The sequence below is a fragment of the Vulpes vulpes genome, chromosome 5 (assembly GCF_048418805.1).
Source record: "Vulpes vulpes isolate BD-2025 chromosome 5, VulVul3, whole genome shotgun sequence".
NCBI lineage: Eukaryota > Metazoa > Chordata > Mammalia > Carnivora > Canidae > Vulpes > Vulpes vulpes.
Genome location: NC_132784.1, coordinates 35,421,294 through 35,447,558, shown reverse-complemented (window position 1 = coordinate 35,447,558; position 26,265 = coordinate 35,421,294).

Sequence of the window (26,265 nt, the reverse complement as noted above, 5' to 3'; positions counted from 1 at the left end):
AAAGCAAAAGAAAAAAAGCAAATATCAGCAGGTGGGACTACATTAAACTAAAAGGCTTCTACATAGCAAAAGGAACAATCAACAAAATGAGAAGATATCCTACAGAATAGGAGAAAAGATTTGCAAACCATATATCTGATAAGGGGTCAATATCCAAAATACATAAAATACATACATCCAACTCCAACAACTCAATAGAAAAAAAAATCTGACTAAAAAATGGGCAAACGACCTGAACAGACACTTTCCCAAAGAAGGCATACACATAGCTAATAAGTACCTGATAAGGTGCTCAACAGCACCTACAATCAGAGAAGGGTATCTCAAATCACAATGAGATATTACCTCCTATCTGTCAGATTGTCTATTATCCAAAAGACAAGAGATAATAAATACTCACAGGCATCTGAACCATTGAACCATTACTTTGGTCTGGCAGGGCAACCATTGTGCACTGTTGGTGGGAATGTAAGTTGTACAACCACTATGGAAAACAGTATGGAGGTTCCCAAAAAATTAAAAATAAAACTACCATATAATTCAGCAATCCCACTTGTAGGTATAAATCCAAAAGAAATGAACTCACTATCTTGAAGAGCTATATGCACCCTTATGTTCACTGAAGCATTATTTACAATAGACAAGACTTGGAAACAATCTAATTGTGCATCAGTGGATAAATGGATAAAAAATATGATATTTATGGTATTTACCTAAAATGGAATATTATTCAGCCATAAAAAAGAAGGAAACCCTGCTATCTGCAACAACATGGATGGATCTTGAGAGCACCATGCTAAGTGAAATAAGTGTGACAGAGACAGACAAACACTGCATGATCTCACATAAAATGGAATTTTAAAAAGCTGAACTCCCAGCAGTATTAGAATGGTGGTTGCTAAGGGCTAAGGGTATGGGGCAAATGGTGAGATATTGGTCAAAGGATACAAACTGTTATAAGATGAATAAGTTCCGAGGATCTAAGGTACAGCAGGATGACTACAGTTAACAATAATGTAACTGTTGTAATACACCTGAAAGTTGCTGTGAAAGTAGAGCTTTCATGTTCTTACCATAACAAGAACATCAACAAATGGAAATCACGTGAGGTGAAGGAGGTATGAACTAACCTTACTGTGATAAACATTTTGCACTATATGCGTGTATCAAATCATTGCACTTAGGTACAATGATTACTTACTTCAACTTAGGTAAAGTTATATGTCAGTTATATTACACCAAAGCTGGAGGGGAAAGAAAGATTCATAGCCATGCCTAATTTCAAAAGAATAGGGGAAAACCAATTCAACAAGACTCCAGAATGAGAACAGCTCTACTGACCCCCACAGCTTTCCAGGCCTTTCTAAATTTAGTTCCTGAGAATCAAGTACCACGTGTTCCAGTCCCGCTAAGCTATACTTTGCTCCCTTGCACACACCTTCACTTTTCTGCATCCATGACATTGGGCACATTCTCCACCTGGATCACTCTTTCCTTCCTGTTTTTATTATCTGTAATCCAGATTACTCTTTAATTTAAGACCCAATTTAAACACTGCCTCCCTACTGTTTTATCTGATCCTGCCCACTCTTTCCTACCTCACAAAACAGGAAATAATATTTCCCTGCTCTAACACTTAATAGCTTTTTACACTTCTCACTTCCTCCCTTCTTTACCTACTGTCTAGTTTTAATCAGTTTTACCTAACTTAATCTAAGTATAGTCTTCCCAAAGACAAGATTTTTTTCTCCCATTCATCTTTATCTTTCCCATTGCCTAACACGAAAATGTGATAAAGGCTGCTGGCCCATAACTGACTGAATAAATCACATTTTTTTTTCAATCAGAAATATACCACCCCACACCTACTGAGCTAACCAAAACACCTTTCCTTATCAGAGGCTAATGCAAGGGAAAGCTAGTTTCTGTTTATGTACAAATATCTGACAATTCATTTTAACTTCTCTCATAATAAATGACTCATAATAAATGACTGATTTCTCATAATAAATGACCATTGTATTATATATTTTCTTCTTTTTAAGATTTTATTTATTTATTCATGAGAGATAGAGAGAGAGGCAGAAACATAGGTAGAGGGAGAAGCAGGCTCCATGCAGGGAGCCCGATGTGGGACTCGATCCCAGGACTCCAAGATCATGCTCTTAGCCAAAGGCAGACGCTCAACTGCTGAGCTCCCCAGGCATCCCTATTGTATATTTTCTATCTCCCAGAATACATCCATATTCTTTCATCCATTTGCGTTACATGCAAACTTTTGAAAACAGAAATGAGCATCTTCATCTGTGTATACAGCTTGGGTCTCCTAATATAAGAGATGTGAATAATAAGAAAATCTTACCTTGTAACACTAACTTCATGTAATGAATTTGGAATGACATATAACCTAGGAAGACAATAGGCTTATCTTGAACTCCACGTCAAAATTCTTAGATGTTTGAGTAAGCTTTGTGCTTTAAAAAAAAAAAAAATCAACTCACTTTTTAAAATGGGGGAGATAACTATCATATAAATGTAATACTAACCCTGGAGCAGATAAATGGCCCCCACTCTTAGTAGACTTTCCTGCATTGCACTGATGATGGAATAGCCCCAGGCGTGGAGAAATGTATTCCTTTAACAATTATTGAATGAATTCTTGTTATGTGCCAGGCCCCATGCTAGGCCCCGATGGTGAGCAACAAGTACAGTCCCTGCCCTCAAAGAACTAACATTCCAGTGTGTGTTGGAACGAGAACTGCCCTGACTCTAGTATTTATTAGCCACATGATCTTGGGTAAGTACTGTGTCTATTTTAACCAATGTTTTTGTAGTTTATAAAGGGGAGAGGTTATCCAGCAGCCTCACCCTCTTGCTGAGGGACTCAAATGAGATGTCCAAGTGAGTCTTGTCTTAGATATCATTGGTTGTAGCTGCCAGCAGGAATGAGTACATAGATGGAGATTATGATGGGCCCCCAGGGGTTACTAGAGTTATTTTCACATTTTCTCCTAAATCAAGGTCAGGTAACTCCTTGCAGGCCATGCCAGGGAAAAAGGCAGCTGGCTTCAGAAACTGCCTGGAAGGAATCTTAAACATTTCCAAAGGAGAAAAAAAAATACAGAAATATACAGCTGGTCCAAATTAGGACATGTTGACTTTTACAAGGCCCAGCCCTTACTGGCCATTTGGAGAAACCAGCCACATGGAAGAGATGGAATATTTGGGGAAATACGGAGGGGAGTCAGGGAAAGGGTAAGCTCATGGTTAGTTGTCTTAGTTAACCTTGACTCATCCCTTGATTTGGACTTTGTTTATTGTCCCCAGCACCAGTGGAAGGTCCTTTCCCAATCTTTTCCCAGGGGCTTATTTTATGAAGAGCCACAGTGGGGGGGGAACATCTTTAAAGTGTTGGTTTTATCTGAGGGAAATAACTAAAGAATATACATATGCTTTTCCTGGGCAGTACCCAAAGCCACAGAGAAGGTGCAAGCACCAGAGCAGTCAGTATTTCTCAAACTTCCCCTCCCCCCCATTAATGTCCCCCTCAACGAGAAAAAATAAATTTAATATAAAATTAATTGAAATTTATATTCTTTCTAATTTTTATTTTTATCAATTTTTTCCCTAATGAGAGAACTTAAATACTGAGGACTATGATTTCGTAAGTCTGGATTGAGCTTTGGAAGGCCACAAACTATAAGATCTAATGTAATGTCAAAGGGTTTTTAATCTCCCCAAAACAAATTCACCTCTGCTGAAAATGTGTGCCCTAGAAGAGCATGAAGGATTCTGCTCCTTGAAGATTAACAAATCTCCTGTAGGCATTTCTCCCCTCACCCCAGGTCTGGAGCCATCTCATGTCCAGGGGCCCCAATACCCCTGAACATGTGAAGCTGAGGGAATGGCCCTGTCAGTGTCCTAGGATAGACTTGTCTTAGGAGAAGCTGCCTGAAAGACTCCCTAATCTTAAATTAGGAAAAGAATAAAATAGCAGTGAAGTCAGCAACACAAAGAGGTTTCACAAAGCAATTTAAGTTGAAATGCCAGATTGATTCTTTGATATTTATTTTACACCTATTGTATACAACACTCTGCGGTAAGACATTCCACCGAGTGTGTTGATAACAATGCCAGGCTTTGGTTAGCCAGCTGGAGCTAAAATGTTAGGAAGTTCTGTGAGCCTTAAATTAGAGGTTGGGAGAGGCCTCTATGGTATTGGTACAAGAAGCCATTTCTGTCTTCATAGGCAGCATTTCAAAAATGGGTCCAGGGGATCCCTGGGTGGCGCAGCGGTTTGGCGCCTGCCTTTGGCCCAGGACGCGATCCGCGATCGAATCCCACATCAGGCTCCCGGTGCATGGAGCCTGCTTCTTCCTCTGCCTGTGTCTCTGCCCCTCTCTCTCTCTCTGTGACTATCATAAATAAATAAAAATTAAAAAAGAAAAAGAAAAAAAAATGGATCCAGCAATTCATTTCTCTAGGACATTTTTTTACTTTGCAACCCTGAACTGAAGAAAGTCCTCAAGGAAACAAAGGTAGTGAATCCCTATACCAAATTCATTTCACCTTCATTCCAGAAAGCCTAAAAGGAAACTAATCAAAGGGTACAGGAGGTCTCATTAAATTTGGAGGGATGTGGGGAGGAGCGGAGCCTGGGCATATACTGTTCTGTGCAGCTGAGCTAATAACATTCTGGGGCAGAGAACCAAATGTCTTCACTGCTTACAAAGATTTATATTTTTAGGGATCCCTGGGTGGCGCAGCGGTTTGGCGCCGGCCTTTGGCCCAGGGCGCGATCCTGGAGACCCCGAATCGAATCCCACATCAGGCTCCCGGTGCATGGAGCCTGCCTTCTCCCTCTGCCTGTGTCTCTGCTCCTCTCTCTCTCTCTCTGTGACTATCATAAATAAATAAAAATTTAAAAAAATATGTTAAAAAAAATAAAAAGATTTATATTTTTAGATAAATTTTAAAAAACAAAATGCCATTTCTTTGTCTTCCTGACTTCATCTCTCAGTGAAATTTTATACTTTTGCTAAAGATCTGATACTCCAGAGAAATTAAAATCAACAGAAAAATTAATGAGCCAGTTTCTTAGGTAACTATGGAACTCTGTAGGGGAATTCTGTGGAGAAACTGGGTTTCTTGGGGATATAATTAAAGGTAATTCCAATCTAGATGTGAGGCACGGGAAGCTAAGGACAGATACTGGGTGTCAAATCTCAAGTTGTGGGTGGGAAGGAAGGGACGAGGAGGAAACTGCAGATAAAGCAAGCTATTAGGAAGATAAATATGTAATTGTATGATGTTACCAAATCTGCCTTAACTTTATCAAGTCTTTATTTCATATCATTGGGCAAAACAATTCTTAATTCACAGGCAACTTTTTAAAAACTTAGGGGAAACCAGACTGCCAAAATTATTCCGCGGGGATCTCAACTTCAACATTTAGGAATGAGGCAGGCAGCATTTCATTATCACACTCAAGCACATGTCAGATGATAGATAACATCTCCTGGTTGAGATTTCAACTGTATTTTATTAGGACCTGGACAGAAATATTAACTTGTACTGACTTGAGAGTTATTTAGCACCTTCAGCTAGTACTTATTCAAAATGCCAGAGGGGAAACCATTAGGCAGCTTTTCCAAATGAGCAGAACACCCTATTGGGATATTACAGATATTTGTATATGTGGAAAAGCTCAAAAATGTAAATGAAGAAATTTACTCATGCGTTTATATATGGGGAAGTCATGTAGATTTATTTGCAGATTTTTTGCAGTCCCATTTGTGGTATCTAAGTAGAAATAAATGTGACTTGACTGGCTTTTAACCACCATTGAACAATCGAGATTTGTATGAACCATTTGGGTACACTCTGCTTTGCCTCCTGGGGCACTTTCTGATAATGCCTTAGATTTCCTAAGCAAGAAACCTTGAAATTATTTAATTTCATTGTTGGTATTGCTTCTAGAGTTCCATCAACATTATCATTCACATGGGAAAGAAAGATGGAAATTGTCAGATCAAATTCAGTTTTGTAATACATATGCTTGGAGTCATAAACAACTAGGAAAGAATAATTTATCAGACACCCCAGCTGTTGTGACACAATATCAAGTGCAATAAATATTTAAAACAATTTGATTAGTGTAGAAAGTCAGTCTGAATAATACTTGAATCAAGAAGTGTTTTTAAACTGAATATTTCCTGGTCTACTTGTTTCAAATCAAGTAGACATTTTGCCAAACCTCTGCTTCATTTGGTGTTTTATGAACATACCTCTCCATTGGGTCTGTCCAGGTGAAGTAAGATAAAAAGACAACTAACATTTGCCAACAATTATAAGTTTAGTTTTGCAAGAAAAGTCCTATAAACTACATTTCCCAGATTTTTCCAAATAACTGGATTTTAAGTCAGTGATTTTTTTTTAAAGATTTTATTTATTTATTCATGAGAGACACAGAGAGTGAGGCAGAGACACAGGCAGAGGGAGAAGCAGAATCCACACAGGGATCCCGAAGTGGGACTCGATCCCGGGACCCCAGGATAATGCCCTGGGCAGAAGGCGGAGCTAAACCGCTGAGCCACCCAGGGATCCCTTAAGTCAGTGATTCTGTTAAAGGTGACCTGGATAGTATATAATGAAATGTGATTTTAATTTCATACAATGCATAACTTAGAGCATGTTTATAAATATGAACGTGCAAATTGGTGGAGGGAACAGCAGAGGGAATGCCCTTTGTCAGACCGATGCCTTAGTTTTTGGTTTGGAACATAGTTCATTCTTAAGCATTATGTGGACAGTTCAGGAAGTTACAACCTGGTAAATGTCAGTACCTTGAGTTGTGGCAATGGGTCTCAATCAGAACACCTGACAACATGTGAGTATCACCACTAGGCAAGTGTAGAAGGTCCAATGGGCAACTAGTGTGTGGAGACTAGGAAGCCGCTAAACATCCTACAGTGCACAGGACAGCAGCCCAAGACAAAGAATTATCCAGCCCAAATGATCAACTGTACATACCAAAGGCAAGAAACTCTGGACTATGCGGGTGGGGAAGATACACAACTGGTTAGACTTTCTTGACATCTAACTGCTGAGTCTCAGAACATGTATCCATATGATCAGGAGGTAGAGAGAAGGGATAAGCACTGAGCTGGGGGTTATAAGATATTTCTAGTCCTTACTCCATCAAGGTAATAAAGACAGACATCATGATTTAAAATTTAAAAACAACAAACTTGATTACAGTATTTATAGGGGCTCTGGTTTCCTCATACATTAAGGAAAGACCTCTCAGCTTTACATTTCCCAGAAGCCTTTTAATTATACTTTTCCATCATGCTAGATATAAATTCTCATGTTCATCATTTCATTTGCTGAAATAACAGCATAAATATTAATTATGTCATGATTAATATCATCTGCATACTATATTTAATTTGGGTTCTTTGAAGAAAGCTACGATCCTATGAATGTTTGGGATTCTCCAAGAGATAAGCAGCCTCTCCACCCATCAGTTGGTGGAGGCTACATTCCACCCTCTTGAATCTAGGTTGGTCTTTTGATTTGTTTTGCCCAACAGAATGAGTGTCATTATGGTGCTACTTCTGGTTCCAGGCCTAAAGAGGCCTGGCATCTTCTACTTTGACAGTCTTTGAGCCAGGTGTAATATTATAAGGAAGTCCAGACTAGACTAGTGACATTAGAAGCCAAATGAAAAGCTCAAATAGCTGAAGCATGAGAGGCCATTTTGAATGTTCAATCCCAGCCAAGCTCCGACCTGAATGCAGCTGCATGAGTGACCCAGTCAAGATCACCCACAACAGAAGAACCCCCCAGCTAAGCCCTGCCCCAATCCCTGTCCCACAGAATGTGACAAATCATACATCATTCGTTTAAGCTATTACATTTTGGGATTTTGTGTTTCAAAGCAATGGATAACTGAAACAACTTTGCTGATGACTCAGAGAAATCTTCAATTCATCCTCATTTACTAGTGATTTAATCTTCTCTTCTAGGGACAAAAAGAAAATAGAGGCCTGACTCTCCTCCCAGACTGTTCAGTGCCCCAATTTTTTTTCCCCCTAACCAGAAAGAATTTCTATTGTAACCCAGTTACTAATTTCCTCCTCCAACTTATCTACTTAGCTTTGCTAGTAGTGTAGTGTTACTAGAGAGCTCAGGGACCCCTACGGTGCTATACCAAGTCCCTGCTTTCCTAATGCTGCCACAAGATGAGCCGAGTTTTACCTGCTTCTTCCAATGTGTGCAAAATTTAGTCTACTCACAAAATTCAATCAATTCAGTACAATCAACTCACAAAATGGCTGAACCATACCTGTGAATCCTTATTTGTTTCCATGTAAAATACAGGCAGCTAACTTTTGGAACACTTGAATCTCTAGAATGTTTTTGGCTTGGCTAATACTGGGAAGAATCAAATATAGAAAATAAGCAATAGGATTCCAAGTACACTTTTGTCTTAACTCAAGTGGTTTCATGTGAAAGTATAAAACCCTTAGTACAGCAGGCAATGGGTAGGCCTCAAAGATGACTCACCATGCCATCCATGCTTCCACCATGGTCTGCCTTTTGGTGTCCTGCTTCCGTGAGAGGAAAACTTTACTAGCCAGACTGGTGACCAGTTATCCTGAGCACAAAGACAATGGAAGATCCCTCACCCCTGCTAGTCACCTAGTTTTGCCCTTTCCTTCTCATTATCTTCCACTGGAAAGTTCTGGTGGGAATACATAATAATTAGAACATTGATAAAGAGAGCCATTCATCCAATAAAAAAACATCTTGTCTAATTAAAAAAAAACCTCAGAGTTAAAAGATTCTCACCCTACTCTAGAGTTCAAGAAGCCCCACCTCAAACACATAGAAAATCTAAATATTATGTTTGGACTAGCCCTGGGCTACAATGTCCCACACCCCACTTCTCTATCCTTGCACTCAAATAGCTGTATTTTGTTTTTTGAACATTTTAATTACATCAAACAGTACGATTCACCTGGTATTTTTATTGTAAAACACCCCTTCGATGCTGCTAAACTGCTTTCTAAAAAAGATATTTCAATTTACACTGCCACCAGTTTTACCAAAATCCTACCAAGACAGAAAATAATTATTTGAATACTTAAGACTGGTTTCAGAGGTGAGAAATAATATTTGCCTATTTTAATTAGCCTTTTTTATAGAGGCATATGCACGGTATTCACCTCATAAAAATAATATCGGAATCAAATTATCTAGACAATTGGACACCCTGAGTAATTAAGACCAAAATAAATCGAGATCCCTTAAATTTCCATACCTTTCCACTTAATAATTCTTAAACCTTACACAACTGGAAATTTATCCAGTTGAAATAATTAAAAGGGAAAAGTTATGAGGGCAGAGAGGGCTGATAAGGCCAGCATATAATTACTTAGTGAGTGCAGTAATGTGCAGTCAAAAAGAGACAAGTCACTCCTCACTGAGTTCTTTGACATACGGCAGGAATTTTAAATTGACTAGTCTAGCTAGTGGGCAACTTAATAATACCGGGCAGAGATAAGGGAGCTGTGGGGGTATTTTTGGAAGCCCAAATCATGAGAGCAGATGAGATTACACAAAAGATTACACAGATGGAACAAGCCCAGGATTAAGCCAGCACTGGCAAGTACACGGTGTGGACTGTCTTTTAAAAGATGCTGAACAACCAGAGAAAGGCCTGCAAATAGAGCCAGGAAGGCATAGGACCCCCTGCGCCCCAGTAGGAAGGGTCTGAGACAAGGTCAGAGGCAGGGAAGATTGTCCAACTTTAAAAAGCAGTGAGGTTAAGGGGTTTGGAGAGGAAGAGGCAACTTTGGGACTTGGATGTGCAGGGGCTGGCACTGACAGGGAGAAGTGGGAGGTGACACAGCTATTGGAAGGCAGGATTGGAGAATGCAGAACACATCACCCCGTCCTCAAATAATTTACAGTGCCTTGGAAACACCTCAAGGCCATGCCAAGGTCCAAGATTCATGGCATCGAGTGTTATCAAGAGGCCGAGGGGCAGGAATTCAGTGGGCATGCTAGTGTTAGAAGAAGCTGGAATTGGGTACAAATGTGTCGCAGATGCACCTGCATACCAGATGGTAGGCCCTGGGTGCTGGTCCGGCCCTCCCGGCGCCAGTCCTGGCAGGGTGGGCAGCCTCAGCCTGCTGGAGAGAGTGGGGAGGGAATCACGTCTAAGATCACTCCTGGCTCCAAAGACCTGTGTCCTAGGACAGGAGAGTCCTGTGTGAGCTGGAAGGGGCGGAAGAGGGTGGGTGTCCAGGCAAACAAATAGAGAAAGACTTGTATCCTTGCCTTTTTAAGAAGAGATACTAAGGAATAAGTTAAACTACCACTTAAATTGTCCCTGTGGCAGCCACTATAGGAGTATTTCTTTCTTTCCCATCTGCACAGCTAGTGTACCACCGACGAGGGTGATGCCATTGAAGAGAACTTGTAAACTAACCTATGTTCTACATCAGATGTTGCAAACTAGGGCCCATGGGCCTCATCCATCTACCGCCTGATTTTTGTTCATCAGGTCTTCTGGAACACAGGCTCGCCCACTCACTACATACTGTCTATGGCTGCTTTCCTGCTGCAAAGGCAAAGGTGAATAGTTGCAACAGAAACAGTATGGCCTGAAAAAACAGAAATATTTATTATGTGGCCATTTTCAAGAAAAGTGTGTCAAGCCCAGCTCTAAAGCCATGGTTCTCCATGCTGACAACCCATTGGAATCCTAAGGAGAATTTAAAAAAATACTGATGGCTGAGTCTCTCCCTCTGAGACTTTTTATAATTGATCTCAGGAATAACCTGGGCATCAGGGGTTTTAAAAGGTGTCCCCACCTGCATGATTCTAATGTGCAGCCAGAGTTGAAAAATCATCATTGTTGTGGATTCCCTGAGGCTGGGTCTATTAGATCTTCAGAAGGCAACATACCCACATCACATCTTAGTTCTCTGGAAATGAGTTAAAAGCTACCCTTAGTATTTATCACTCTGTTTCCTACAAGAAATGATATCATAGTGTTCACTTAAAGAGCATTTCTCTCTCTTTCTAGCAACAAAAGCCAAGCATTGACTACTCTGTTTCTCAATAGCTCTGATAAAAGGACTCATTCAATAAAATCTTCCTAAAATTCAGTGTCAAGGGGAAAAAGTGACTCCAGATAAATTTGTAAACTTCCTTTCACTGAACAGCTAGAGCTGTAAACACCAAAGTCCTTCATGTTTTATCTTCATTGCCAGGAAGTGAATATGGTCCTTAATGGAAGGAACTAGAATCAGTCCAGGTGTCTGGAACATCTGTGTCTTTCATCCTTTTATTTTTTATTTTTTTGTTTTTGTCTTACTTTTCGTTGTTCCATTTGTTTTATCATTAGTCAATTACTCAGATTCTTTTTTAAAAGAAGACAAATAGTAGGGCAGCCCGGGTGGCTCAGGGGTTTAGGGCCTGCCTTCGGCCCAGGGCATGATCTTCGGGTCCCGGGATCAAGTCCCGAGTTGGGCTCCCTGCATGGACCCTGCATCTCCCTCTGCCATGTCTCTGCCTCTGTGTGTGTGTGTGTGTGTGTGTCTCTCATGAATAAATAAACAAAATCATAAATAAATAAATAAATAAATAAATAAATAAATAAATAAATAAAAAATAAATAAATAAATAAATAAAGACAAATAGTAGTAAAAACAAATATACATTCATTTACTTCATTAAAATGTGCTGGTTTTAAAATATGTCTGCAAATTTTTTTATCTCTTGCAATGGAGGAGTGGGATCTATGTTCTTTCCATGTGAACCTGAGCCAACTTTAATGGCTGGCCTACTAATATGTTAGTGAAGCCATGTGACCTCCAGGGCTCAGTTGCAAAAGATGATGCCATTTCTACTTCATTTGCTGGAACTACACTGGAATCCACAGCCACCATGTAAAGCAGTCCTACCACGCTGGGGCCACCATGCTAATTCAAAACCCAAACTAACCCATGCAGAGATACTACGTGGAGAGAGAGATGTCTGGCCAGACCCCATGTATTTTAATTTTCTGCTTTTCCAACTCCAGCCATGTCTGGCAACAACCGTCTGAGATACTCATGTTAGAATCACCTAATCATTTACTCTCCAAATTCCTGACCCACAGAGACCCTAAAAGATAATAAAATAATGGCTGTTGTTCTAAGTCACTATACTTTGGCATGGCATTACTAGGCTGCAATAGGTAACAGTAACTGTACCCCCATTAACAATAATATTTCTAACAATCTCTAATAAAGGAGCCTTCTCGATTCCCCTTATAACCTCATCTGTTGTCACAAACTATCAGATGGTGGGAAAGCTTATTCACTCAGGAAGGGATCAACACTGGATACTAAAATCATTAGTGAAAGGTTAATAGAAAAGTGGACAGTATCACCCATAGATTGTTTGCTAATAACAAAAGATAATATCTTCCTTTACAGTTGACAGATCTGGCCTCCACCAGCTGTAACAGAGTAACCAGTGTGGCATCACAAATGGTGGGACAGACAGCCAGACATTTCCATACCTCCTGATGGGATATAATATGAAGTGCACAGCATCATCACCTATGAGGCACTAATACCAAAATGCTTAACTTGAATCTAACCTAGTCTTTAAAGTTAACTTGCTTCATACAGAAATTACAGGGAAGGGAGAAACTAGATAAACAACAATATGAGGAAGCCATCAGACAAATCTATGATGTGGGACACTCTACAAAATATCTGACCTAATTTCTTCATTTGTAAAAAAGAGAGGGAGTGTTCTAGATTGAGAGACCTAAAGGACATAACAGTCCAATGCAGTGTCATCTCTGTTTGTATCCTGGCTCAAAAACATCTATAAATGACATTGTGAGGACAACTGGGAATATTTCAATCTAGGCAGGTTATTAGAGATATTAAGAAAATAGTGTCAATTTGGTTATATGAGAATGGCATTGTGGGTATGTAGGAAAATGTCCTCTTTTGGAGATGCATGCTGAACTATTTAGGGGTAATGTGTTATAATATCCATAATTCACTTTAAAATGGTTCAGCAACCAAAAAAGAGATGGATGAAACAAATATAAGAAATGTTAATCATTGTTAAATCTGCATACGATATTTATTCTATTCTTCCAACTTGTCTGTATGTTTGAAATTTTTCATGATAGAAAGTTTTAAATGCTTAAAACTTTGTTGAATTTTTTTTGAAGTTCACCCAGCTATTCTAACTTATATGACTCCTGCTACAGTTCAAATATATATTCTCCAGACAGAAAAACAGTTGAGATCCACTTACCTCAATATCACCTGTTCTACAGGTTAATTTGGTTGAAAGGAGCAGCCACTTCCCTCTCCCTGAAGCTTCATGGAGAAAGATAAGAAAAGCAAACTTGCTATTGGGCTCAAATGATCTCATGAGGACTCCAGGACAGAAACAGAGAAGATCCAGTCCTGGGGGAAAGGGATTACTTCAAGATTGTTCAGATCAAGAGTATTTCCAAAGTCAGTGTAGCTATAGGGACAGATTCCCACCATCCACCATCCCTCTGCCAGAAGCATCATTCTCTTTCTTTCTCTGGCTCATTCTCTTGTTCTCTCCATCTTAGGAAGTTCTATTTCTCTCTGCCATCACAGCCTCCCCAACTCTGACTCTGCCTGCAGGATCTTTCAGCTGCAGCATCCACATCCAACTGGCAATTATCTTGTGTGTTTCTTAGTTCTGATTCACCAGAGCAAGAACCAGATTAGCCCTACTCATCACTGTACACCCTTTGATCAGTCCAATCAGTCGTGGCCAGAGAAATTGGATAAAGTGATTTTTTAAAAAGTTTTTTTTTAATGGCCCCTGAGGCATCAAGGGCTTTAGATGGGTAAAGAGTACAGAGTTGTGGACAGGGCAGACAGTGATAGCATCTCTGAAACATCCTCTCCTCTATCCAACAGACATTTTTGTGAGCTGCAGGAAGCTTTCCACAAGGATCTAAGGAAGATATTCATGGGTTTGTACACTTTGCCACAGGATCATTGTGTCCCATGAGATCCTTGTCTAGCTCATTAACATGAAGCAAAGATGCCTCAGAACATAGGCTTTCCCTGTCACTTTGCTCTGAATTCAACACATACTTGGAAATAGATGAAGCAAGGAGATCAATCCTCTGCCTGGGTTTAAATTACCCAAATTAATGATGGGATTTCTATTTTTTTAAGATTTTATTTATTTATTCATGAGAGACAGATAGAGGGAGCGGGGGGTAGAGACATAGGCAGAGGGAGAAGCAAGCTCCATGTAGTGACTTGTTTGGCCAATAAATATGTATTTTTTAAAGATTTTTATTTATTTATTTGAGAGAGAAATAACAAAAGAAAGCATGAGCAGAGGAGAGGGTGCAAGGGGAAGAGGGAGAAGCAGGCTCCCCACTGAGCAGGGAGCCTGATGTAGGACTCCATCCCAGGACCCCAGGATAATGACCTGAGCTGAAGGCACATGGTTAACATGACTGAGCCATTCAGGCGCCCCAACCAGTAAATATGTATTGAGTGAATATCTATGGTCACACTTTGCTAAAGAAACACAGGGACGTGCACACAAGAAGAAGGAAGAGCCTCAGTCTGTAAGCATATAACAGTGCCATTAGATGAGATGATATATACACTCCAGAAAACATAAATAACAAAGTAATTTCACAGCATGAGAGCTGTCCTAGGTCAACATATGTTAAGTGTAAAGTGAGTGCTGTGAGCGCAAACTGAGGTCACATAGCTGGAAAATTCAGATACAAAGCTCTCTGAAAGGAGTTTGGCGGCCTTGAAAGACATGCTTCAAGGTGGGGAGAACAACAACTAAGATTCGAGAAATGTGTCAAGCATTTTCTACTGGAAAACAGTAGATAAAAGTGATTAGAGAATCGGATTTTATTGAAGGCAAGTGGAATGAACGTCATTTGGAAGAGGTAGACAGAGACTACGGTTGCATAGGAAAGACCCTGAATGCCAGGATAACGAGCGCCATCTTATGAGTAAGGATTTGGAGTCAGGAAAGGCTAGGATGAGATCAGTGTTTTAGGAAGTGCTGGTGTCAGGGTGGGTTGAGAGGCCAGAGATCTTTGCAATTTACGAAGCTTCCTCTCATATGAGTCATCTAATTCTCTCCTGGCAAATGGTTTCTTAGGAGGCTCTTAGAGTCTGGGGCAGAGAACATTCAGAAGTCTACACAGACTGGAGTGATAGCAATTTTAAAAAGTAAATGGCTGGCTCCAGGGTGGTCAGACAGATCAATGAAGTGGAATGGAACATCTGAAGACAGATCCAAATATTTGTGTTTGTATATGACTTTAATATTTTATCAAGTGGCGTCGTAAATCAGTGAACAAAAGAGAACAATTTAATAGTTTTAAGACAATTAGCTAATGACTTAGGGAAAAAAAACTAGGTGAGATTCTTGTCTTCCAACTTACATCACAATTTTTTTTTTTGAATGGATAAAGCTGTAGATCTCAAATTCTGGCATATGTTTAATCACCTGGAGAGTTTGGTATAAGGGAGACTCCCAGACATTCTGACTCACTGGTTCATAGGTGAACTGTTGTCTGTAGTCCATCCTTTGATGAATACTTGCTTAAAGCCTTAAATATAAAAGATGAAACGAGAGGCACCTGGGTGGCTCAGTTAGCGAAGCCTCTGCCTCCAGCTCAGGTCATGATCTTGGGGTCCTGGGATGGAGACCCACCTGGGGCTCCTTGCTCAGCAGGGAACCTGCTTCTCCCTCTTCCAAACCCCCCCATGCTCTCTCTCTCTCTCTCTCTCTCACTAGCTTTCTCTCTCAATTAAACAAAATCTTTTTTTTAATCAAAATAGAAGATGAAACTATTAAAAAATCACTTAAAAATAGATGCATACTTACATAATATTTAGGAGGAATGCATGACACCAAAAAAATTGACTCCAAAAAAAGTGAACACTTTTATATCATATTTACATCAATAAAGAGACCTCCTCCCCCGAAAAGATGGAATAGATGTACTTTTACTATTCCTTCCATTGAGTACAGCCCAAAACTCTCAATGTTATATATAAAACAAGCAAAAGAAGACTCTGAAAGGTGGAGAGTGGAGGGCAGACTGACTGAGGACCTTGGGATCTGAAGTTGGCTCCCTGAGTTTCCTTTTTGCCTCATATATCCAGACGGGGTGATGGTGGAGAAGGCAACAACCCAGAGTCACCAATGATTGCCAATAAAAAAGCCACAAAGAAAGCCACTTGCCCTAAGCAAAGGACGAAGAAAGGGGCCACCTAGTAAGGCAAAGACTTATAGACAACAACCTCTCTACTCTTGTCAAACAGCACATAAAAAGCTGCAGCCCTTACCTCTGTCAGCAGAGGCTGAAGGAAGAGCCTAGGCCTCCACCCCCACCTGATGGATACTTGGTCCTCTCTCCTTCCCTGTTGGGCGGTGTCAGAGCAAGCCTAGTGCGATGTCAGCCCAGCTGTACTGATGTAATAAGTTGTCCCTGCACAGTGTCACTGGAGGACATGCAGGAAGCAGTGACAAGGCCCATCTGCCCCTCCCAGCAGTAGGCCTACCAGAAACCCTGCCCTCCCACCCCAGGCACCGGTAAAGAGGAGCCTCTCACCCAGGCGTTGGCCAAGGCCGGTGGGGAGCCCAGACTCTACCTGTACCAGGCAGTAAGGAGGCTGTGCTCCTTGCCCCTGCTGGACCAGGTTCAGAAACAAAACCAGACCCAAAACAAAAACTCTGCTGCAACTATAGATTTAAATAAGATTCAGAGTCTCATCACATAAAATCCCAAATATCCAGGTTTCAATTGAAAATCGCTCATCATAATAAGAACTGGGAAGATCTCAACTTGAATGAGAAAAGAAAATCGAAAGATACTATTTCCAGGGGCACCTGAGTGGCCCAATCAATTGAGCGCCTGTCTTCAGCTTAGGTCATGATCGAGGGGCCCGGGGATCAAGCCCTGCATCAGGCTCGCTGCTCAGCAGGGAGTCTGCTTCTCCCGCTCCCTCTACAATCTCTGTCACACTCACTCTCTCAAATAAATAAATAGAATCTTTAAAAAAAAATAAAAAGAAATAAAAAATAATTTAAAATAAGAAAGATACTGTTTTCAGCAAGTTGGAAGAACAGGAGTTCCCAACCCTGTCCCCACCACAGTAACACTGATGTAACAGCCATCCGAAGGCAAAAACACCTTTACGAGAGCTTCTGGGTCCCACTGAGACATTCCAGCGCCCAGCATAGCACAAAATCCAATACTGCAATGAGAAAAGCTTTAAAGACAGTCGGACTTTATCCACATCATCCGTCCCCCAAGGTGGCACCGTTGGGCACCAAGAGAAACCCCTTGGGCCACAATTTCTCCCACGGAGCAAGGAGAGAGTGATGTGAGCATCCAGCCTCCCCAGGCTTCGGGGCTCCCCCAAGGCCCGCCACTGTCTCCCCACCCGGCCGCTGAGGAAATCGCACACCACCTGCGGAGGGCAGCTAGGCAGGAGGGAAGGGGGAGAGGGCTTAGGGCAACCACTACACAGATTCAGTCCCTGGGGGCACCCTGCAGAACACACGTTCCTCGCAAGATGCAAGGAGCGTCTTACAGGATGGTGTCGCAAGCTGGGTCACAAAATAAGGCTTAACAAACCTGGGGGCATAATCATGCCAAGTACCTTTTCTAACCACAGTGGATGGAAAGAAGAAATCAGTAACACAAGAAAAATTCACAAATATATGGAAATTAGCACGCCCTTACACGAACATCGGGTCAAAGGAAAAACTCAAAAGGGGATTTTTAAAATAGAGCAAGAAAAACTACGATGACCCCCCTGGATTACCTGGTGTCCCTACATCCAACGCAGCGTTCTTATAGGAGGCAGGAGAGCACACGTGAGCAGAGGAACAGAAGGCCCTGCGAAGGCAAGACTGGAGCCAGGTAGCCCAGGAGTGCCTGGACTCACCAGAAAGAAGAAGAGGCAAGGAGAAACTCTCCCCTACAGACTCAAAGGGAGCGTGGCCTTGCCAACACCTTACTTTCAGGTTTCTGATCTCCAGAATGGCGAGGGAATTAATTTTTGTTGTCATAGGCCACCTGGTTTGTGCACACAAAGGGATGGTGGTATTGATGGCAGGAGCCCTAGGAAAGCGACGCGGACGCCAACACCACGGTGACACAGCCGACCGCCGACCGCCGACCGAACCATCACATAAAGATTCGAAAGCGACCCTCATATAAGTGCTTCAGTAAGCGATTACCAATACGCTCGACACAAAGGGGAAAAAAAGGAAGTGTCCACAAAGAAGCAGAAGGTATAGAGAAGAGCCAAATGGGAATTTCAGAAGTGAAAAATACAATAACCAAAATTTTAAAAATTTACAAAGGATGAGCTTAGCAGCAGAATGGAGATGACAAAAGATGAATGAACTGATGATAAGATGATAGAAATCACCCCACAGAGAAAAAAATTGATTGAAGAAAGTATGAACAGGGGGCATCTGGGTGGCTCAGTCAGTTGAGCATCTCTCTTCAGCTTAGGTCATGATCTCCGGGTCCTGGGATAGAGCCCAGCTTCAGCCCCCCACCCCCCCGCCTTCCCCTGCTCATGCTCTCTCTCTCTCTCATGTAAATGGATAAAATCTTTAAAAAGAGAGAGAGAGTTCCAGGGACATGTGGTACTAATATAAAAGATGTAACATTTGTGTCATGGGAGTACAGAAAAAGAAAGTGGAACTAAATACCATTAAAAATTTCAAAACAAATGGGAAAAAATATTTCCTACACAATATAGACAAAGAGTTGGTGCTCCTGTGCAAGGTCTATTTTAGGGCCCCTCTCCACCCATATTCCTTTCCAGGAGAACTTTCCTGCCCATAGGATCTCTTCCTCAGTCAATTCTGAGGGAACAGAGATGGTCACCTGGTCCCAGGGTAGCTTATTCATAAGTTACCAGTGGCCCATGACAAACAACACACAGGTAACAATTATCTGCTGAGCCAATCAATTTCTCTTTAAACTGGTGCCATAAATCACAGCTTTTAAAAGTATAAGCATCATATGGAGTTGAGGCCAAAAGGATCATAATAATGTAATGGTATTTTGATAAAACTTGCACATGAACTGACAACAGTTAACAACATGCTAGTAAGTATTTAAAAAATAGAATAGAATGTATAAGACGAGACTGTATAGTATAATCCCACTTTGGGGAAAAATATCCATATATATTAAAAATATAAAGAGTGAAGCAGAGTTAAAGGAATGGAAGAAACCACCAGAGATGCTCTATGCTAATTTTCATTTTTTTGCTAACTTCTATTCCAACAACAAACATGTATCATTTTTAAAGTAAAAATAAGAACTTGAAAAAGTAGAATGATTTCTGTTTTGCTTTATTTGGGTTTGGTTTCCATTACATAACCTATAAATTCTAGCCTGGTGTTACAAGAGAAATTAGCCAAATTTTAACTCTTAAACTAGAGGAATATATTAGTCAGAAATACAGTTCCCTACACACTGAGGCTCATTAGGGTACAGCACCATTTTTGGGTGCTTTATGTCATTCATTAAACTATTACTTATATATATATATATATATATATATATATATATATATATATTATAAACTGTGAGCAAAATAAAGGAGAATGTGCTTGAACAAATAATTTGCTGGCAAAAAAAAATATGAAGTCTATTTTACTTATTTCCTCCATGACTATTATAACCAAATAACAGATTACGACACTAAATAATAACAGCTAAGTTGAGCCATGTGCCCACATGCACTCACACACAGCACGCACAGAGGCCCAGTGAACCAGCCCATATAACACGGACGGGTGCCCAGAAGAGGATCCCCCCATGACCCCCATGTAGATTAAATGACAGCAGCTGAATCTGTTGAGTCAAGCTCTAGCTTCGACAGGAGTTTCGGGGAGCCTCTTTAGGAACCCTTAAGACCAGAACATCTCTTGCTTGGCTAGAACAAAGCTGTAAGGACACTAAGGTCACCATCATTGTGTGAAGTACTACACCCTATAATTCGTACTCAGATCCTGTTTGCCCCTCAGTTGTAGGTGTTGGCCCAAATGACCCAGATAAATATATGTGCCTTCCCAGTTGTCTGGAACGCAGCACATGCTTGGTGTTGTAAGAGAGCAGGGAAGTGGACCCTGGCTGAGGGCATGGCCCGTGTTCAGCATGTAACTGGAGCTTCCAGCACGTTAGATCCCTTTATCCCCACCTTGACCCTTTGAGATCTCCACTACTTCCTTTATATAAAAGGTGACCTTGGCTCAGAGGAACAGAAGCTTGGGGAATAGAATTTAATTTAATTCAGTTGCACTTAAGAAGAGCTCTCAGCGGGCACCTAGGTGGCTCAGTCAGTCTGCCTTTGACTCAGACCATGATCCTGAGGTCCTGGGATCGAGCCCTGTGTGAGGTTCCCTGCTCAGTGGGGAGTCTGCTTCTCCTTCTCCTTCTGTTCCTCCCTCTGCTCTGCTCTTTCTCTCATAAATAAAATCTTTTTTAAAAAGAGAGAGAGAGGGCAGCCCTGGTGGCTCAGTGGTTTAGAGCTACCTTCAGCCAAGGGCAGGATCCTGGAGACCCGGGATCGAGTCCCACGTCAGGCTCCCTACATGGAGCCGGCTTCTCCCTCTGCCTGTGTCTCTGCCTCTCGCTCTCTCTCTCTCTCTCTCTGTCTCCCATGAATAAATAAATAAAATCTAAAAAAATAAATAAAATAAAATAAAATAAAATAAAAAATAAAAAGAGAGAGAGAGCTCTCAGAAAAGCAAAGAAATTCAAAGAAGTCTTCAATATACGCACCTTCCAGGGCCCCCTGCGATGGTTTTCCTGGATTGATGCTGTTTGTCCCCAGCCTTAAGCACCAGGTATGGTTCAGTAATCTCTCTCGACCCCCATTAAAACCTGCTCCCAAGAATAACTGCTGCTTGTGGCTCTTTAAATTTTACCAAGCATTTAAACTACCCCTTTCTTTCCTAGGATAATCTACATTTTAATCCTTAACTCCTTTTTAGTTCTCAAGCAAAAGAAAGGTAGGAAGGTACCTTGAAGAAAACAGCCCTTTTCAGTCCTCCTGAAATCCTGCCAATAGAGAGGATCACCACAGGATGTCACAGAGTAAGTGAGAGTTAACAAAACCCCACTCTCAGGACAGGCTATGTAATTTGCAGGGCCCGGTACAGAATAAAAATGCAAAATTCCTATTCAAAAATTAAGAATTTGAGACTACAACAGCAAGGTATAAAAACCAAGCAAAGGCCACAGCCCATAAAGCTCGTCCTGTCCACACTGCACTTTTTACCACCATAGCCTGGGCCCCCTGCTCAGGCCCACAAGGCTCACATCCCTCTCTACCTTGACCAGCCACCCACTCGATTCTCCATCTTCCCCAGCAATCCTGGCTGCACACAAGAAAGTACTTTCCCTTTCCTGCCCCCAAGGAAAAGTGTATATGCCCTTTTCATGTTAGGGATTTCCCTCTTAATTCCATGCTGCAACAGACAAGGGGCAACAAAGTTAATAGAGGGGATGTGGAGTTTACAGAGGCTCTCATCATCAGGATCTCCAGGCTCCAGGTCCAGAATCCATTCTCAGATGTGTCAACTGAGATACAACTCCAGCTTGTATTCTTGGAATTGGAGTTCACAAAACAGCCCCATCCTGAAGTAAGGCCATTTAGAAGGCGGCTGAAGGGGTTCAGAACAGGCCTCCCCAAAACATGCTGCTTTGGCATGTGGATTATTTTGAGTTAAAGACTATCAAGGCCCAAAAGACTCAGGAAGAACTTTTTACCTCCCTTTTAACTGCCTGTAAGAGTTTAGATAGAAGGCCTGGCCCAGGAAGAGAGCTATCACCAGAGACCACAGAGAGTACTCGAGGTGCGGTAAGCTGGGGGACTCAGCAGCATCTATATGTTCAAATCCTTCTCTGTGTCTCATTGTCTCTGCATGGCATAGCAAACATTTGTTTTCCAAACCTTTGCTCTTCTCATCTTCCTGTGAGTTGTCTTCCTTCCCTTCACGGCCCCAGACTCCTTCCCCCTCCTTAGCTCAGGATAGCATAGAAGCATCGATTGCCTATCTCTGAGCCTCTGATGTCTTTGTAGGGCACCCACATGTACAAAATTAAATTTGCTTTTCTCCTATTAATCTCTTAGGTCAATATAATTAATAAACCATCCAAAGGAACCTAGAAGGGGAAAGGAAAAATGTTTCCTCCCCTACCCAGAGTTGCATAGGGATTATGGCATGGGATCCAGAGTAAGGGAAACCTAGCTATGCACGCAAGACCATTTAAGATCTATCTGACTTTGGTAGGGATTGCATTAAATGTGTAAGTTGCCCTGGGTAGCATTGACATTTTCACAATATTAATTCTTCTAATCGGCAAGTTACTCACTTACTTGGCTTTCCCCAAGGCTCAGTCTCCTAATCTTTGAGGTGGAGATAACAGTACACTGAGCTAGGAAGTACAGATGGAAACCTGAGACTCACTTTGAGGAGGGTGTGGCTAAAACCATAAGCCCTGGTGGAACCAAACTCTCGAAGCCTTGCCATCCAGGAGTCTGCAGAATTTCCATGGTTTCTGATGAATAAGATGAAGGATGAAGAACAACAACACATGATTTTAGGATAACCGTCTAGGAGTTGCCATTTGAAGCCCCAAAACAGCCTCCTGTGTCAGGCATCTGGCCTGGAGCCAGAACCACAGGGCTCAAAGAGTGTAGTTAATATGAATTTTAGAATTGAGAGTTAAATGCTATAGTTCTGGGAAACGAACTAGGGGTGGTGGAAGGGGAGGAGGGCAGTGGGTGGGGGTGACTGGGTGACGGGCACTGAGGGGGGCATTGATGGGATGAGCACTGGGTGTTATTCTGCATGTTGGCAAATTGAACACCAATAAAAAAATTTATTATTAAAAAAATAAAAATAAATGCTATAGTTTGGCAGCCCTCCTGCCCCATGGCACTAGCTCCTGGAACATCTAAGTAAAAGCCAATATTGGATCTCTCGTGGTGAGAAAACTGTCACCAACCCTCCCTATTAGGACCCAGAGAGCAGGGAGTGCCAACAGGTGCTACAGTAGCAACAGCAAAGAGGGCCACTTGGCTTTAGAACCTCCCTATACAATTTGTCTAGCCTGTGTTCCCCACCACCACCTGACAGCCCAGAGCAGAGCTGGAGATAAAGATCGGTCTGCAGAGAGCTCATTTGGAAAGAGCTCCCAGGGAGCAGGCATGAGGGACAGGAAGAGTGGAACAGGGCGGAAGGTCATCGAGTTGCCTGGGCTACAGGTAACTGGCGCTTCATCTCACTAAGTCCTTCTGGGGAGGCTTGTGAAATAAGTCTCAGAAGAGCTGGCCTGGCTAACAAAAAGAGGAAGCATCTATCCGTTGAGTCTCATCCGCATGGGTCAGACGCGGCCACGTGTCTGGGTTGAGCTTTGCATCCCAAACCCAGATGTCAGAGAAGCCTCCAGGTAGGAAGTAAGAGCTAGGAGGCTTAGGCCTAAAAGAAGTTCCCTCTCAGTCCACACGCACCAAGTTTATTGAAGTCTGCTTAGAACTAGTCACTACCATAGGGGCTGATGCAAGATGTGGGGCCCAGAGGATTTGCAGCGTCTAAAACAACACCCATCAGGAGGGTTTCTATGGGGATAAAAAGGGAAAGGAGAAATAGAAACTCACCAGCTCTGAACTTAGCACATAGCAAATGAACAAACAATGTTGGCTGTGATTGCTCTAAGTGGTATTATTACTCGGATCCTTTCCTTCTCAAGTCTGAGGATATGACGGGCAGAAAAAGCAGGTTCCTCTTTCCGTATGCTAGACAGTTTCAATCTTGGAGCACCTCCAGATTTGATGACATCCAAGACCATGGACTTCTAGCTGCTCTGAAATGACCCTCCAGGATATGTCCTTGCAGAGTGATCATTCTCGCTGATCTTCCACCATGGAAAAGTGCTATTTGAAAATAACCAAAAGAGCACAAAACACATGTGCAGTTGAGGAGCTGGCTCAGAAGTGTTTGGACTTTTTTTTTTTTTTACCCCTTTCTTTCCTCTCTCAGGAAGGGAACTATTCAAACAATGAGGTCATTGACACAAAGATTTCTCAGGTCTAAATGCAAAGTAAAATAAATAACCCTCTGACTTGGGACCCAAAAGGGTATCCAGGAGAAAAATGAGAAAGCTGCCCAGCCCAAAAAGACCAAGAAAAGCTTCCAAGATGTAGCTTGAAAACCACGGGAGGCATAGTGATCATTCCCAACACTGTTACTCTGATGTGAAGAACTCATGTAAGGCATTTGATTTGAATTCAAAGTCAATAAAAACTTCAAGCACAAAGAAAGAGCCCCAGTCCTAACCAGATAATTTATCCTCAGAACCCTTGGGAGGCTCAGACTTTGTATTGCTCATTCTCTTTCCCCAGAGCAACCCCCTGACTTTTTCCCTGTGGCATGTAAAACAGCAATTAATAGGAGCATATGGGGAATGGAGTGTTCTAGTTAATTGAATATTCTAGTTAAAGAAAGGCTAGTTCCTAACAACCCATTCTGTAGCATAAGTTTCCAAAACATCTGAGTCCACTCTCCTACATTACAAAGTGGATTCTAGAGGACAGAACGGAATCTTTGTTTCAGGATCTGGTCTTATCTAAATTTTAGGCCTTCTCCCTTCTGAACACTTAAGTAGTATGGTGAATCGGGGATGGGACTGTTGAGAGTCAAACTTACATTCAAATCCCCAACCTGTCACTTACTAGCTAAATGATATGACCCAATTTATGAACCTCTCTGGGCCTCCCTTTTTTATTACTTGTGAAATGGGGGGTAATGATATCCACATCATAGAGGTTCCATGTGTCTGATACATATGAGACACTCAATAAATGACAGCACTGTGATTTTCCTTTGGGCTCACTGTTCAGAGCTACGGAGAAGATAAAGAAGGTGCAGGAGATGTTGAATCTGTCTTGATGTCAGGAGGACCTCTAGGAGTTTCTTCGCCAAAAAAAAAAAAAAAAAAAAAAAAACCAAAACAAACAAAAAATGTTCTTTGATATCTGCTTATTTTTCTCTTACTTTCTCAAAAAGCAAAAGCAAAACAGAGTATAGAGAAAACTTACCTGGTCTCATGAATTCATGAATTCAAATGTCTTAAGTGTCTCTCAGCTTACCCTCTGTCTACTACACCTCATCTGTAGAGGAACAGAATAGCTCTTATAGATGTAGAACAAAAAGACAGCTTCCAGTCCACTGTGACTTATGAGACATCACAAGTCCCTACCTGCTCAAATATACCTTCCCCAAAACCTGTCACATTACTTAAATTTCTTCTGTCAAGGTTATCCCTTTGGGTTAAGGCGCTGTAGAAGGCTTCATCAGTTGCCAAAGGGAGAAATCTCTTCTTTCAAGAGACTTGCTCAAGAATTCGTTTACCAGATTAATGAATATTCAGGAGAAGCCCTGGTTGGTGTGATTTTTACCTACATTCTGTCTAAGGTACCCTCATTTATACCCATGGCTTGGCTCACCAACCTCAAGTCCAGCCTAAGTAATTCCTCTGCTGTCATACCCAGACATTCAATGGCTTTAACATCTCCAGGCAGATGTCTTAAAAGCACTTCATAATAATCAGGCCCACACTACTTTCACACCCATCCTTTTCCAGGGTTCTCTATCTCAGTGATTGGCACCACTGACCATCCAATTAATTAAGCCACAGACCTAAGACACATCCTTTATTAATAACCCTCCTTCATTTCCAAAGCACTAAGTCCTGTTAATTTTACCTTCTAAGGATCTCTTGAATCCATCCACCACTCTGAATCTCCACTGTTACTCCTAAATCCAACCCAACATCAAGGTCCTGCCTAGACATTCACCATCTAAATAATACCTCCTGAATTAGATTAATATAATTTATAAATTAGATTAATCCATATCTCTTCTAAATTCAGATCATTCTATGGCTTCCAACTGTTGGAAAGATAAGTCCAAAATCCTCAATATGGTGTGTTAGGCCCTACAGGATGAGGATTCCACCTGCATCCCCAGCCACATATCTCATCACACTTCTCCTTTCCCTCAGCCACTCTTGTCATCTTCTGGTTTCCCAACATGCACCATGCCCTCCAACTTAAAGGCCTTTGAAAAAGCTGTTCTCATTGTTCAAAATGCTCTCTT